Source organism: Myotis daubentonii, chromosome 14 (genome assembly GCF_963259705.1).
Source record: "Myotis daubentonii chromosome 14, mMyoDau2.1, whole genome shotgun sequence".
NCBI classification, from domain to species: Eukaryota; Metazoa; Chordata; class Mammalia; order Chiroptera; family Vespertilionidae; genus Myotis; species Myotis daubentonii.
The window spans coordinates 29048221-29064564 of NC_081853.1; positions in this window are offsets into that span (position 1 = coordinate 29048221).

Below are 16344 nucleotides of genomic sequence, written 5' to 3' on the forward strand. Positions count from 1 at the left end.
GGGGAAACTGGATGAAAATGGCCAAAAGGCACAAACTTCCAGTGATGACGAAGTACCAGGGATGCGAGGTACAACAGGATGACACGGTTGACATTGCTGTGGTATATTCGAAAGTTGCTAGGAGAGTAAATCTTAACAGTTCTCATCATAAGGAAAATAACATTTTCTCTCTTTTTGTATCTATATGAGATGATGGATGTTAACTAAACTTACTGTGGGAATCACCTCACAATATATATGTAAGTCAAGATATTATGCTGTACACCTTAAACGTATACACTATTGCACATCAATTATCTACACTAATAAAAGAGAAACATGGTAATTGGCGTACGACCGCTACCCTTTTCATTGGCTAATCAGAGAGATATGCAAATTAACTGTCAGCCAAGATGGCGGCCGGCAGCCAGGCAGCTTGAAGCTAACATGAGGCTTGCTTGCCTCAGTGACGGAGGAAACCAACGTTCCCTGCCTGCGGCTGCAGGCCTCTGAGCCTGCAGTTTAAGAAACATTGTAACGAATACCGCCAGACTTCAGCCAGCAGAATCGCAACATTGTAAGCAAAGGCCAGAAACCTACTTTCAGCAGCAGAGGCCTAAGAGCTGGAGCCAAGCCTCAAGCTAAAGCTGGCCCAGAATAAAATAAAAAAAAAGGAAAAAAGGAGCGGTTGGGAGCTTCAGTCACCCCCAGCCTGAAAACAGCCCTCAGCCCCTCACCCAGACTGGCCAGGCACCCCAGTGGGGACCCCCACCCTGAAGGGTGTGTGACCAGCTGCAAACAGCCATCATCCCCTCACCCAGGCTGGCCAGGCACCACAGTGGGGACCCCCACCCTGAAGGGTGTGTGACCAGCTGCAAACAGCCATCATCCCCTCACCCAGGCTGGCCAGGCACCCCAGTGGGGACCCCCACCCTGATCCAGGACACCCTTCAGGGCAAACCAGCTGGCCCTCACCCGTGCACCAGGCCTCTACCCTATATAGTAAAAGGGTAATATGCCTCCCAGCACCGGGATCAGTGGAGCCGTGAGGCCTCCCAGCACCGGGATCAGCGTGACAGGGGGCAGCGCCCAAACCCCCTGATCGCCCTGCGGCTCTGTGTGTGACGGGGGCGGTGCCCCAACACCCCCCCACCTCCCCCCATGGGCCCTGCTCTGTGTGTGACGGGGTAGAGCCATAACCTCCCCATCAGCCCTGCCCTGAGTGTGACAGTGGCGGTGCCCCAACCCCCTGATCGGCCCTGCTCTGTGGGTGATAGAGGGCGGTGCCCCAACACCCCCCCACCTCCCCCCATGGGCCCTGCTCTGTGTGTGACGGGGTAGAGCCATAACCTCCCCATCGGCCCTGCCCTGAGTGTGACATTGGCGGCACCCCAACCCCCTGATTGGCCCTGCTCTGTGGATGAGAGGGGGGAGCTCCCCAACCCCCTGATTGGCCCTGCTCTGTGTGTGACAGGGGGGAGCTCCCCAACCCCCTGATGGGTCCTGCTCTGTGCATGACAGGGTACGGAGCCCCAACCCCCTTGATGGGCCCTGCTGTGTACATGACAGGGGGTGGCGCCGCAACCTCCCCATCGACCCTGCCTTGAGTGTGACAGGGGGCAGTGCCCCAACCCCCCAATCCGCCCTACCCTGAGCGTGACTGAGGGTGGCATTGCAACCTCCCAATCCGCCCTGCTCTGTGCATGACAGGGGGCAGCGCCCCAACTCCCCAATCGGCCCTGCTCTGAGCCCGACCAAGGGCTGCACCTAGGGATTGGGCCTGCCCTCTGCCACCCTGGAGGAGGCCTAAGCCAGCAGGGCATTATCTCCCGAGGGGTCCCAGACTGCGAGAGGGCACAGGCCGGGCTGAGGGACCCCCCTTCCCCCCCGAGTGCACAAATTTTTGTGCACCGGGCCTCTAGTCTATAATAATAAAAGGGTAATATGCTAATTAGACCAGACATCATTCTGGACAAAACTGGGGCAGAGGGAAACCCAGGTCCCAGGTGCCTGCCGGTGGCTGGAGAGAAGCCAGTGCCGACAGCCGGGGGAAGGAAGGCCTACTCTTGCACAAATTTTGTGCATCGGGCCTCTAGTATCTCAATAAAACTGGGGGAGAGGAGAACCCCCACCCTCTTCCACTGCAGCCCAGCCAGGCCCCGGCCTGTAACAACCATGCTCACCACTGCCCTTCCATCCGTCATGCTGAGCCTCCCACGTGGCACAAGAGTGGTGCCCGTCCTAGGCCTGCACCCGCTTCCACCAGCCAGTCCTCCCTCACCTCCCGTCACTCTGCCTCGAGTCCTTAGGCAAGTTCCTTCACCTCTGAGTCTGTCACTGGAACTTAAATAGGAGTGACAATGTGTGGGTACAGCAACAACTCCTTCAAGAGTTGAGGAATGAATGAGTGATTCAAAAACATCTACTTCACAGGGTCGTTTGGAGGATTAGTGGGAATATGAGGAGGGGCAGAGTACCCAGGAAGCGCTCAGTAAACAGTAACTACTGTGTAAAGGAGGGGGAGGTCTGGAACATCGCAGGGACTGGCCTTGCCATCACAGCCAACATGTCTTACCTTTTTTTTTTTTTTTTTTTCGCGTAGCTACATCTCTGTCTGATCTAGGTATTGAGAAACAGTAACAAACAAAACACAAAACCAAAACAACCAGCACCAAGTAACCCCATAACTGCCCCTGTGATCACGCACAGGCCAAGCATAGCTTAGCGGGCCAGTCCAGCACCACAGAGAGGACGAGGTCCTGACAAGGACCAGCAAGAAAACCCGAGACGGCGCCAGGGGTGTGAGTCAGACCCCAGCACGGAGCCCAAGGCAGCCCATGAGCAGGGCCCGCGTGAGGCCATGCACCCCTGCAGCTCTGGCGCTGGACACACCACCTTGGTCCAGGAGTCTGCGGGCGGATGGAGAGGAGGCTCTGGGTGAGCAGCACCCAGGAATCACAGGAACAGAGAGGAGGGCCCGGGGGAGCTCAGGTTCCCCCACAGGGGAGCCTCGCTGCCCACCTTGCCACATGGAGGCGTGGCTCTCTGACTCCTTGGGGTCTTCTCAGCACCTGTGGCTCTCCTGGGGGCCACTCCTCCCCACACTGGCCACTGTTTATGGTTGGGTCCCAGGCTGCTCTGACTGTTCATCCTACTGACATCTGTCGGGCCATCTGGGTAGTTCCAGGGGCGCGGCCCACAGCAAGACAAGCACTCCACGGGTGGGAGTACCGTCACTGCTAACTCAGCCAGGGTTTGTGGAGCCCGTCTAGCGGGAGCCGCAATCTGCTGTGTGCACGCTTGGCCCACTCACTCCCTGAGCCCGTGGCCTGCCTGGGATGCAAGCCACTTGCACCCTTAGCTGCACAGGAGGTGGGCGTGCAGGGGGCGCTGTGGCCTGGATTTGGTGGACCCACAGAGGCCCGGTGCTCTGAACCCTGCAAGGCATCCTGGCCCTGGAGGAGGTTTCCCAGACCCCCCCAGCCATCCTGACGGACATCAAACCAAACCTGAACAGAGACAGCCTCCAGCCCAGAGGCGCTGCTGTTTCCTGCCACTCAAAGCACAGCGCTTTCCAGGCAACACAGGCCTTGTTTGGCTTTGCAAAGGGCATGAAGGGAAGTATCAACTCTCAGTGAGCCTGCTCCTTCCTCCAGGGGTCAACTGTGAGGCCTGGAGGGGCTGGGCCCTCCCTGAGCCATGGGCAAAGTCAGCTCAGCTGGCTGCGTGGAGAAGTGACCTAGACAGCCAAGTATCACCCCATCCCCACCCCATAGTCCTCCCTCCAGTGAGGGCGAGCACAGTGCCAACCACACTGCAGATTGGTGAGCTGTCCAGGCAAGTTCAGAGCACCAGTGCCCAGGTCAGTCCCTGAGCCTTCCCCTCCCCGCAACCTCCCATCCTGTCCCCCCCCCCCCCCCCCGGGGCCCTGGGAGCAGAGAAGGTGGTGCTCCCCCTGCCCTCCCAGTCTGGAGAGGCACCATTTATTGTTGTGGCTGGTTGGTTGGTTGTGTTTTCCAGCTATACAAGTCACCCTAAATCTGTAGAAAATTGTGCAATCAGAAAATTGTAGAGAGGCAATCAAATTTATAAAATTTTTCCTCCCCGCGCCCCCCCCCCCCACACACACACACTAATTGTTGTTCACATAATGGAGATCCTAAAGTATTCAGCGTTCTCCATTCCATGCCCAGTTCCCCCACCCCACTGCACCCTTTGGCTTAACTTTATATGAGCAGGATTTTTCTCATTACATCACACACTCTTTGTAAGCACTATATATATAATTGATTTCAGAGAGGAAGGGAGAAACATCAATGATGAGAATCATTGATCAGCTGCCTCCTGCATGCCCCCTACTGGGGATCAAGTCTGCAACCCAGGCATGTGCCCTGACTGGGAATCTAATCTAACCGCAGCCTCCTGGTTCATGGGTCGATGCTCAACCACTGAGCTGCACCGGCCGAGCTAAACATCCTTTCAGAGCAGTGGTTCTCAACCTGTGGGTCGCGACCCCTTTGGGGGTTTGAACCACCCTTTCACAGGGCTCGTCTAAGACCATCGGAAAACACATATATAATTACATATTGTTTTTGTGATTAATCGCTATGCTTTAATTATGTTCAATTTGTAACAATGAAATTGGGGGTCACCACAACATGAGGAGCTGTATTAAAGGGTCGCGGCATTAGGAAGGTTGAGAACCACTGTTTTAGAGCCTGCAGGGTCTTCCTGCACTGGCCTGAACCGGGGTTGATGGGGGCGTTCCCCTAGTGCAAGCTTCGTTTATTCATTGTGTGGTGTTGCAAAAGTCATGGCATGAAAAGCTTGGCCTGCATTCCAAATGATTTCCTTGGAATTTCTAGAAGCGGCACTATTGGGCAAAGCACAGGAACAGTGTTAGGGTTCTTGGTCTCTGTTACTCAATCAAGACTTCGACACACTGTGCTCAGAGCCAGAGATAGAGGACCCCTCAACCACAGACCTTGCTGCTTAGAGTGCAATTATCTTGCCACCACTATCAACTGTGGGGTTTCCAAGTACCAAATAGTCCCCCTGTTTCCCTACCCTCAAAGGCCACCTTCCCCACAAAATAAAAGAACGTTAAACATCTTTGGAAAGAGTGCTGGGCCCAGGAGATAAGAGAATAGGTTCCACAGCCTCTTGGCCACCAGTGAGCTGGGTGAACTCAGGCTTGAACCGAATGGTCCCCAAGGTCCCCCAGCCTGTGGCACAGGCTGGCCGTGCAAGAGTTAGTGGGCCAGACTGGGGTGTCCAGTTGCCCTGGCTTGTATCCCAACTTTGCCACTTGCCAGTGGCAGCACTCTCTAGGGCAAGTTCTTTAACCATCCTGAGCCTTAATCCTATCATCTGTGAATGGGAACGGGAGAAATTCAATTACCTATCAAGGTATCATAAGAACTGAATGTAACTGTACACTCAGAAACTATATATTAAAAAACAAAACAAAGAAACAGCTCGGCTCGAGTGGCTCAGTTGGTTGAATGTCATTCTGTGCACCAAAAGGTTGCAGGTTCAATTCCTGATCGGGGCACATGCCTGGGTTTTGGGTTCAATCACTGGTCAGGGCAGGTAAGTAAGGCATCGGATCAGCGATGTTTCTCTCTCACATTGATGTTTCTCTTTCTTCCCCCCCTCCTCTTTCCTCTCTCTAAGTATGTCCTCGGGGAAGGATTAGAAAGAGCAAAACAGTGACAGGCACAAAGTAAATACATAAAGGGTTTGATGCTATCGAGTTTGCTTGCTGTGGACTGAAACCATGACACAACGGAAGGGGGTCCTAGCCCACAGTGATATGAGTTACCTAGCAGCTGCCCTACCCACCTCTGTCCACCCAGAGACCCCCAGGCTGGCTGCTCTGCACCAGGACCTTCCGGGGAGGAGCTGAGGCCTCTGCGCCAGGTGGTTATCAAAGCCCAGCTGCCTCAAAGGCTTGGGAACATAATCTCCGGAAGGAGATTGTCTGCACTCGCTGGGCAACAAGGACACTGGACTCAGATAAGCCTGTGGGGCAGCTGCGGGGGATTGTACCTGGGGATGAGGGAGGCCCTGGGGACTCAGCCTCGGACGTTTCCTCGGGGCTTTGGTGAGACAGAACCCTCTCTAGGTGGCTCTAGGTGGTGGAGGGGGGCGGAGAAACCAGGTGAGAACAGAACCCTCTCTGGGCTGAGAATGGAGAGCCACGATCAGAAGCAGGCCTGTTGTCAGGGGCCAGCCCGAGCCTGGCATCCAGCCACCAGGCCGGGACCTCCCAGGATAAGCAGTGGTTGGCTCTGGGGCTCTCGCAAGGAAGGGGTCACAGCTCTGGTCAGTGGGTGTCCTTAGCATCCCGGTCAGTTTGCTCAGCAGCGGTAGGAACCCCTCATTCCAGGACAGGATGTCCTCCCAGGGGAGCTGGGTGGGAGTGACGATCGGCATTTCACAGATCTCAACCGCACGCCGCGGTTGAAAGCGGTCAGAGTATGTGCCTAGAATGACAAAGTGAACCAGGGGCCAGCAGCACGTGAACGCAGTCTCCCACATGTCCTTGTTCTGAGGAGGGCTCACGGTTTCCCCAGCCTGTCCAATGGGGTTAGGAGCCCCTGAACCAGTTACTGATGTTTTAAACAGTCACCGACAGAAACCAAGGGAAATGACCCTGTCATAGGAATTACAGTTCTGCAGGCAGCAAACTCTCTGTGCTTCTCAGTGGCATGAGCAAGTAGCCACTAGAAGGTATTTATTTCTCCTCTCTTAATGGCCTTGAAATGCAACATCCAGGCAACAATCATTAATGTCCGTTCCCATGGCTCCTGTTACTGATCAGGCATCCACTCCTACTCTTTCTCTTGCTGAACAGAAAACCCTTCTTTTGTCCAGGTATTTGCCTCCCTCAGGCCTGGCTCCATGGAGACACAATAATTACTCTAAGAACATAGTTCCCAAACCACGCACCAAGGCACCCCAGGGTGTTGCAGTGAATTCAATGGAGCACCAGGTGATATTTTAAAACTTCAAGGAAAATACAGTGACATCTGTCAGAATCCTGAGGACTATGAGCTCACGGTGCTTCACGGTGTTAACATTAATGACACCGTAACCGTGTAAAGCCAGGTTTTCAGTGGTCGCTGGCATGAAAAGCCAGAACCGCACAAAAATCAACGTAATTAGGAAAAGGGACGCGGCATCAGTCTAACTCCCGGGTCTGAGACGTTGTGCAGTGCCCCACAAGCACACACATCCCGTTAGAAATGACTGCGGTTAATTAGGAATGATAGGAAAAGAATTTTTTTCCATTGATGAGTGGTTTTTACAAATGGCTACTACATTGTTAGGATACAAATACTTACTAAATTGTTTGTGCCCGACTAACTCATAAGGAGAACTGTTAAATATTTCTTTTGGTCTAGAATGCCATGGAAAGTTCCCGAGGCGCTAAGGGTACCAGAACCGAGGAAGTTCGGAAACCTCCGCCTTAAGCTAATGAGAACAAGCATTTGCCCGGCACCTACCTGTCCACGGTCCAGAGTGGGCCGCTGTCCCCACCAGACTCGGGAGAAGGGCACATGTGGCATGGCTGGGAGCGGGTCCTCTCACTCTCCCGCGGGGTGAGAAGAGAGTGGCACACAGACCCAGGGCCACCTTGTGATCTCAGGGAACTACCCTTAGCATGGCACCCGTGCTGAGGACCACAGAGTGGAGGGACAGGGAGCCCTGGGTCCCTGAGCCATCACTAAACCTCTGGCGTCCTACAGTGTGAAACACGACATTCCTTATTGACTGAAATAGCGTGAGTCATGGGTTGTGTTACTTGCAGCCCAAAGCATTCCACGTATACATTTATACTGTGAGTACAAATGCACTTGCTGTGACTCAGGCTGTGCTAGGAGGAGCTGGGGAAGTGGAGAGGGGCAAGCAGGCCTCTGACCTTGAGAAGCCTTGGGGAAGAGGAGGCACCAGGACTCCCTGTGGCCAAAGTCTGCACACAGCTCTCCTGGGACATGACTAGGAGCTCTGGCTCTTCCCTGGTGAGGGTGAGGGCTGTGATGCAGGCATCTTCTAGGGGGGCACCCCCCCCCCATCACCCAGGCACCACCCACGCACTTACTGCACCGGAGTCACCGTTCCCACGTCTCCTTTACTCGCATGAGCTCCTCAAGCGCAAGATCTGAGCTCCCAGGGGGACCAGCCCAGACACACCTAGGATCCCCCACAACAATGAACCACCAAATGGAAAGGACAGTAAGGACAGGGGGGTCGGGAGGCATCGAGGGCTCCCAGGAGGGACCAGCATGGTTAGAGGCGGGAATATTACTGACATGGGTAACATGGGCCCGGCAGCTGCTGGCTCTGGGCATTAGTCCCTTCCCTGGGGAAGCTCCGAGCCCGGGAGCAAGGCAGCCTTAATAGAGGGTATACATCTAATTCCAAATCGTGGGAAAGAAGAGGATGCTCTGAGGGAGAATAGCAGGGAGCCTGCTTTAGACTGGTGGGCACCTTCTCTGAAACCTGAAGGACGAGGAGCAGCCGGCCAGGCAGCGCCGGGGGAGAACATTGCAGGTGGGGGGCAAAGAGCAGCCAAGGCCTGGGGTGGCATCCACTCAGCAGCCAGGGGACAGGGAGAGTGCAAGCGAGAGCTGCCAGGCTTAGTCACACTTTGCATATAGGCGCGCGCACACACACACATTAAATTTGAATTTCAGATAAACAAATACTTGTTTGGTATAAGTATGTCCCAAACATTGCATGGGATATACTTATACCTGCAAAGCATTCCTGCATGGCTTGTCTAAAGTCCAAATTTAACTGAGCGTCCTTATTTTATCCAGCAACCTAGTCCAGCTGACCAGGGCAGAGCAAGAGGGAAATGGCCTGCGAGAGATCAGAGGTGGGGCCCCAGGCACGACCTGCAGGGCCTGACTGGTATTCTAAGCGCAGTGGAAAGCCACAGTTGTGGCATCAAAAGAGCCCACATGGCATGGTGGCTAACCGCATGGTGGCTAACTGCATGGACTCTGGGCCAGGAGATGCTGGCTTCCGGTCCTGGCTCTGCCACTGGCACCTATTAAGCTACTAAGTGAGCTATCGAGCATTCTGTGTCTCCGTTTCCTTCTTTGTAAAGTGGGCCTGACGGAAGCGACAGTGCCACCCCAGCAGGCTGCTGTGTGCAGAGGACCTGGAAGAGCATCTCAGTCAGTCTCTGCTACTAGTGTTGCTCTTTAACTCGCTCACCCTGGCTGCTGCATGGAATGGTGTGGAGTGGGCGGGGGACAGAGAGGAGTCAGGGAGAGCCCTGAGGAGGCTGTGCCAGTCCTCCAGCAGAGATGACGGTGACCTGAGGTGGAGGGAGCGACTGGAGCGTGGTCAGAGGTGCCTGTCAGGGAGGAGTGAAACCAGGCATCCGCATTCCCCATCTTCTCGAGGCTTCTCCAGGGAGGCAGGATGAGGCTGCCCTGCTCTGAGGAAGGGGCCAGGTGGGATGGAGGTGGGCTCTCCCAGAGGCTGGGGCCCTGGCCAGCTGAAGGGTGGGCCCTGCTCTCAGAGGCCTCTATCCCTCTCCCGTTCCTGCAGTCAGGACTCGGCTCTGGGCACTGCCATCTCCGTGGACCAAAATTGACTCCAAATGCAAACCAAGAAGGAAATTACAACAACGTGAAGCCAAGACTTGCGTTCTATTTCTGGCACCTCAGTAACTTTAGAAAGTCCTGAAAGATTTAAATGGTTTGTCATTTCAGGAAAATTCCACCCCCTTTCCAGAGTGAGGCCAAGCCTTCCCAGCTCCTGCCCGAACAGTCAGACCTCGCTGATGTGCACTGTTGCCAAGAGGGTGCAGATGGGAAACCACAAGGCACCGCTTACCGCTGACACCCGGCCGGGGGTCCTGGGCAGGCCTGTCGGCAGCCCAGCCCCTCTCCCTGTGCTGGGGCTGGATTCCAGGTGCACCTGCAGCTGCCAGACTCGGAAACCAACAGGGGGCACCAGAGACTGTGTGGGACAGTGAACAGAGTGGCCTGAAGGTGGAGGGAAGGCTCCAGACCCAGAACCTGGTCTGAGGAGCAGCAAAGATGAAAATCATTGTAGACTCACAGTGAGCCCTTTCCCCCACTGGTCTTAAAATAAAAAGTAGAGAGATACATGCTCTCAAGTATGTGAGACACACAGGGTGCATCATCATCCCCACATACAGAGCATGTTATGACAGCTTCCAATCCTCTCTTGGCCACCAGGCTGAGACTGATTAGCAATGTCTGCCATGGACACAGGATAGGAGGGTGGGGGGCATGTATCTTCCACTCATGGACTGGACTAACCTTCCTGAAATACGAATGTTATTAACATTCGCTAGTTCAAAGAGCAACCACGATCTCTACTACCTCCAGAGAAAGCTAAGCTTGGTATTCAAGGCCCCTCACAATCTGTACCCCACATCCCTGGCAACCTCAACTTCCACCAGTAACCCTGTGCTTCAGCCAGGCTGGCCGCCTCACTGTGGGCCTCTGGCCTGCCTTCAGTGCTCCCAGCGTGCCTTACTCACGGGGTCTGCTTGACTAGAACAAACTTCTTCCCCTTCCCAAACTCTCCTAGCCTCAACTCGAGGCCAATGTAGCCATGATCACCCAGTCCACGTGGCCCAGCTTCCGCTCAGCCTCTACAGCATCTAAGTGTGGCCTTCGTTAGCCACTGCTTTTTTAAGGCCTGGGAGAATCCCTTGTCTTTTGTGCACATGGAGTCCGTCTCGCTGCCTACACTATCCACTCCCTGCCTATACTATCCACTCACTGCCTACACTATCCACTCCCTGCCTACGCTATCCACTCCCTGCCTACGCTATGCACTCCGTGCCTACACTATCCACTCCCTGCCTACACTATGCACTCCGTGCCTACACTATCCACTCCCTGCCTACACTATCCACTCCCTGCCTACACTATCCACTCCGTGCCTACACTATCCACTCCCCCCTGCCTACACTATCCACTCCCTGCCTACACTATCCACTCCGTGCCTACACTATCCACTCCGTGCCTACACTATCCACTCCCTGCCTACGCTATCCACTCCCTGCCTACGCTATCCACTCCCTGCCTACGCTATCCACTCCGTGCCTACACTATCCACTCCCTGCCTACACTATCCACTCCCTGCCTACACTATCCACTCCGTGCCTACACTATCCACTCCGTGCCTACACTATCCACTCCCTGCCTACACTATCCACTCCCTGCCTACACTATCCACTCCCTGCCTACACTATACACTCCCTGCCTACACTATACACTCCCTGAAACAGGGGTGCTGCCTGGTTCTTCCTTGGGAAGGGAAGTGAAACGCCTGTTCCAAGGAACAGACTTGGAATTTTCATCCATTCTCCCACCCAGGGTTGATCATCCCGTGGTGTGAGTATGACCAACCTCATTTATAACATGAGAGCGATAAAGGCTCAGAGGGGTGAAGTGACCTGTCCAAGGTCACACAACTAATACTAGTACATGCCAGGCTAGGATTCAGACTCCCATCCGAATGCAAATCCCATCATTTCCAGGATCCCTTCCCGGAGAATCGCATTTCCACAGAAGACCCCAAAGAGGGTAAAGCTCAACCCCAGAGGACGTGCCTGATGCTTAGCAGACACTCAAAAAATATTTGTGGTCTGATAAAGCTCTAATGGTGAGGCGTGACATGCGAAGGCAGGTGGTGGAGGGATCCAGCTCCCCACCAATCTCACCTCCCAGGTGACTGCTGATCCCACCTGAGGGAGGCTAGCATGGCCAGCAGCCACACAGAGCATGAATTTCCTGTCTTTTTATTTTATATCCGGCCCTTCCCTCTACCCCAAGCTGCGGTTTGCTGACCATCCTGGATGATTCGGCCTTGAGCTGCTGAGGCCGACACACCGACTGCTTGAACCGCAGGAGAAGCCAGAAACGCCTGTCACTTGTGCCCTCGGTTTATCTTTAGAAGAATGACTGAAAGGACCTCCACGGCCCAGGATGATTGTTTTGACAGGTTTTTATTGTGCATAAAATTGCGTCATTGTTTTGTTTAACATTGAAAGGAGTTAAACTGCTATGAACTTAATGCGCCACCCCCAGTAAACCATTAGGTCCCTTTATGTTCCTGACTTTATAAGTCTGTTTCCCTCAGAGGAACATCTGTTGTATACTTAAATGACCTTAGTTCAAAGGCACGATCAACAAAAAATTCTTAACTCCACTAGGAAGCATTTGAGGGTATCCGTTACTCTGCGCTGGTCGCGGTCTGAGGGGCTCCTCCATTAACAGCTGTGCACATCTGCCTGTGCGGGCAGAGGCCCTCTCTTTCTGCACATCATTAAAGATGCTCAGGCCTGCATTTCGGCCGCATTCCCGCTCTGCCCCATGCAAGGGACTCTCGCCAAAGTCTCCATTTTATGGGCACCCATAGCCAGGCTTCTGCCCAAGCAGTTTTTACCCCGCATGCGGAGGGCGTGCGATGAAAGACGAGCAAGGGGTGTGCTGCTAATCCTTGGAAAGGACATGAATGAGCATTAGGAATTCCGAGCAACTTGACCAACGCAGGGAACACAGACTGTCCTTAGCCAAACACGAAGGAATCTGCGGAGAAACACGAGCCTGCTGCAGAGAAAGCTTACAAGAGGCACCATCTTGGAGGCCATAAAAATCATATTGGAAACAGAGATAGCAAGGCAGCGGCTTTCTGGCTTTCGCACTGATGAGCTCATCCTGACGTTATTCCCATTTTCCAGATGAGTCAACAGGCACCGAGAGCCCCTGGCTCCGGCAGAGGAGGGCTCGGTGTCGGCCTCCAGCCGCTCTGTTTATAGGTGGTCCCGGCTCCGGTAACACGGCCCAGGCCAGTCTGTCCAGACGAAGACAATGATGGTGTGGACAGTCGTGCTGAGGTTCTTCAAATGCCTTCCTCCAGCTCCTGTGCTTCAGGCATGGCTCTCAGTGGGTCTTCACCGCATTAGCTGGCAGGCTTCCTTCTCCTTAGAGTTTGGTCAGATTTTCCAGGGAATGTGACTTTCCCAGGATGCTTTGCTGTCAAGTCTACCAAACATCAGGGGATGCAAAACTGAAACTCTCCAGGGGCCTGCGGAGAGGTGGGCTGTCTCAGTGCAGAAAAGCTGGGCCTGCGGACGGGGCCTCAGTGTCCACCGGGCGGGGGGTTGTCCTGGGACGGGACAACTGGGCCCCAACTCAGCTTTCAGGCACTCTGGGGGCCCCTTCCCTCCAAGGGGTCACTGGGACGTCATGCACATGTGCATCTTTATGAGTTGTTGAAACTTTTCTGGAAGTTGGTGGGTTGCTGCAAAGCTGGCTCATGGAGTTGGGCCTCTTTGCAGTTGGAGAAATCATTGCTCGAAATAAAGGAAAGCTGGGTTTTGCCTTATTTTGAGAGGCCTGGCCTGCACTGGCTCCCTCTTCCTATGCTATCTTTTAGAGAAAGCTGAAGAGTTTTGTTCATGAAAAGAAAAAAAGAGTGTTTTTAAAAAGTACAGATCCAATTCCAGTGCCTAGTTTTGGAGACTGCCAGGACTCTCTGTTGGACCACAGTGTGGCAGCACTTCCTCCATGGCGCTGGGAGCATGTGGACCCATCTGGGCCTGAGGAACCTCAAGGGTTTGGTTTGGTTTTGGTCATTAAAGTCTTAGTTGAAATGGGATGTGACCCACAACCCTGTTATTCTTTCGTTTTCCATCCAGTCCGTCAGTCGGCCCAAGATGATCAAAGCCCAGTCTGTCCAGTCCCGTGACGGCCTTTAAAGGACGCGGAGATGAGCAGAGTCAACAATCTGCCCTAAACGAGCAAAGATACGTGACTGGCAGGGGGCGGGGGAGAGACCCTAGGAGGCAAAGGGCTCCCAACCTGTCCGGGATAAGAGAGCGCTGCCAGAGCCGAGGTCTAGAGGAATGTTACAGGTCAGGTGAAGAGCAGAGACGGAAGCCGGGAGGGATTCCAGGCAGAGGGGACAGCACTGCAAGGGCCTGGGTGCTGAGGGCCTCTGTGACTTGGGCCCAAGGGGGTGTGGAGGAGGAGGTGGTTGCGTCCAGATGCAGGGCGGGTGAGGGACGCCCGAATAAAGACCGATCTGACCGTGCACTTGCCTGACTCACCTCACTCCCTGGCCTTAATCCTGGCCCTGTCAGTCCATGCCTGCATTCAAAATGTTGATATTTTGTTTGTCATGGATTCTTTGCATTACTTTTGAACCCACAAAAGACTGCATTAAAACATGATTTGTCTTGGTTGCTGAGTTTTGGGGCCTCCCCTTAAGTTTTGCCCCAGAGTTGACTACCTCACTCTCCCCAACCTAGTCCTGGCTTTCGAGAGAGGAGGCTTGGGAAGGGGGCTGGACAGGAAGCCAGGGCAGCCCTCTCAGCTCAGAACCCTGCCTCCTGCCCTGAAGGGGGCAGGGGGCCTGGGGCCTGGGGCAGGACACAGGTCCCAGGGGCAAGGCTCTCAGCTCAGCGCAGAGGCACGCAGACACACAGGCAGGCAGGTGGGAGGGTGGGAGGAGGTCTGGTCCCCATTAGGGCTATTTGCTTGTGGTATCAGGCCAGTGGGGCTGCGGGCTGGTTAACAGGCATGGCCCCGATGCCTGGGAAGGAGCTGTGCCTTGAAATCGCATTGATTGCCTCTAATTTCCCTGCCCCACGCAGGAGGCCCGAGGGCAGCCTAATGCAGGGTGGCAGCCATGGCAGCCCAAGATGGGACATCTCTCCTGACTGAGAAAACACAAGAGGTTTCTCTTCTCAGCTGGTTCTTATGGATAATGCAATAATCCACTCCCACTGAAGTCCCAGCCGATCCAATTCCACCTCCTCCAAGAAGCCTTCCGGCCCTGTCCTGAGCCCTGGGCTCTGGCATCAGGCACAGCTGGGCCCCTTCCTTCCCCGCCCTGATGCCCCTCTGAAAAGAACTCCCACCCTCTCTCAGACTCAGTTTCTCTAGTTGCAGAATGGACAGACAAGACCCCTGGGGCAGCCGTGTGGTGACGATGGGGTGACGTGAGGAGGGGCACCTTGCTCGGGATAGCACTTCCCTTCTAAGAGCGAGCATGGCTTTCCCATCCGATGGCCACTGTCCTCCACGCCCAGGCCCCCCCTCACCCCACTTCTCTGAAGCTACAGAGGCACCAGCATCTCCCCTCCCCCCCCAAAAGAATCCAGATCTCAGACCAGCCTCCTACTTCTCTCCATCCATCCTCAGGCGACCCACGGCCGAGGGGAAGCAGAGACAAGCCCGCGGGCCCGGTGGCCTTGCTGGTGCTGGCACTGGGTGGGAGTGAGAGTGGGCAATCTCCCCCTCCCTGGCTCACTGCGGGCTGCTTCCTGTACGTCTCCCTCTCTGCCTTCCAGCCTGACCTCCTGGGGGACACCTCCGAGCCAGCGAGCGCCTCCCTTCTCTCTCCAGCCTTTCTCTGGCTGCTGCTTCATCTTTTCCTCTCCAGCCCTGTCCCCAGCTCCCACTTCCTGCCCTCCTCACTCAGTAATACCTATTGCACAGTCATAAGTATTTTCTAACGGCCTGTTGTGTGTCAATGGCTGTGCTAGGCACTGGGCGTGGAAGGGTGGCCGACACGGGGATGTTCTAGTGCCGCAGTCGCCAACCTTTCGGACCTCGCGGACCACCGGTTGGCGACGGCTGTTCCAGTGGCTGTCCTCGCTCTCCGTCTTCCTGTAGCACTATTTTCTGAGCTAAGAGGGAAATGAGGCCTGCCCTGCAACCCCAGAGGAAAGCAGACGAAGCCCATTCTCCCCCCTCCCACACCTGCCCTGGGATGCAGAGGCCTCTTTGGCACTGTCCTCCTCCCCCTCCGTCCTCCAGGGCTGATCCTGCCTCCACCGTACAGACTGAATGGGGAGGACAGGACCTCCTCTCTCAGGCCACTGCATGTCAGGCTGGGATGGTGAATGGCCAGAGAGGAGCAAGAAGCCAGGTCACCACCACATCAGGCCTGGAAAGCACTACTTCCCCCCATGGCCTGGCAGGCAGCCCCCCACCATTTCAAAGGGCTGATAAACAGCTTGGCGGCCTTGTCTCCCCCACACGCTGAGCAGCAGCACAGGCGGGAGAGCAGCCTCCCGGCCGGCAGCACCAGGGTGAGGTGCTCCTCTGCTGGGTCAAGGTGTTCCAGGCTCCTCCGGGGCCCCCAGAACTGGCGCTTTCTGGCAGCCAAACAGCTGTGATCCCTACAGGGCCCTGCAAGGCACATCTGTTCACAGTTAGGGGTCAGTGCCCATCGGGAAGTATAGCGAGGCAACATGCACTCAGGCCCCACAGGTGTGCCTGGGCCTGCTGCATCCAGGCACACGCGACACCACACACGCCCGCAGAAACACAGCCACCCCCAGTGTCCACG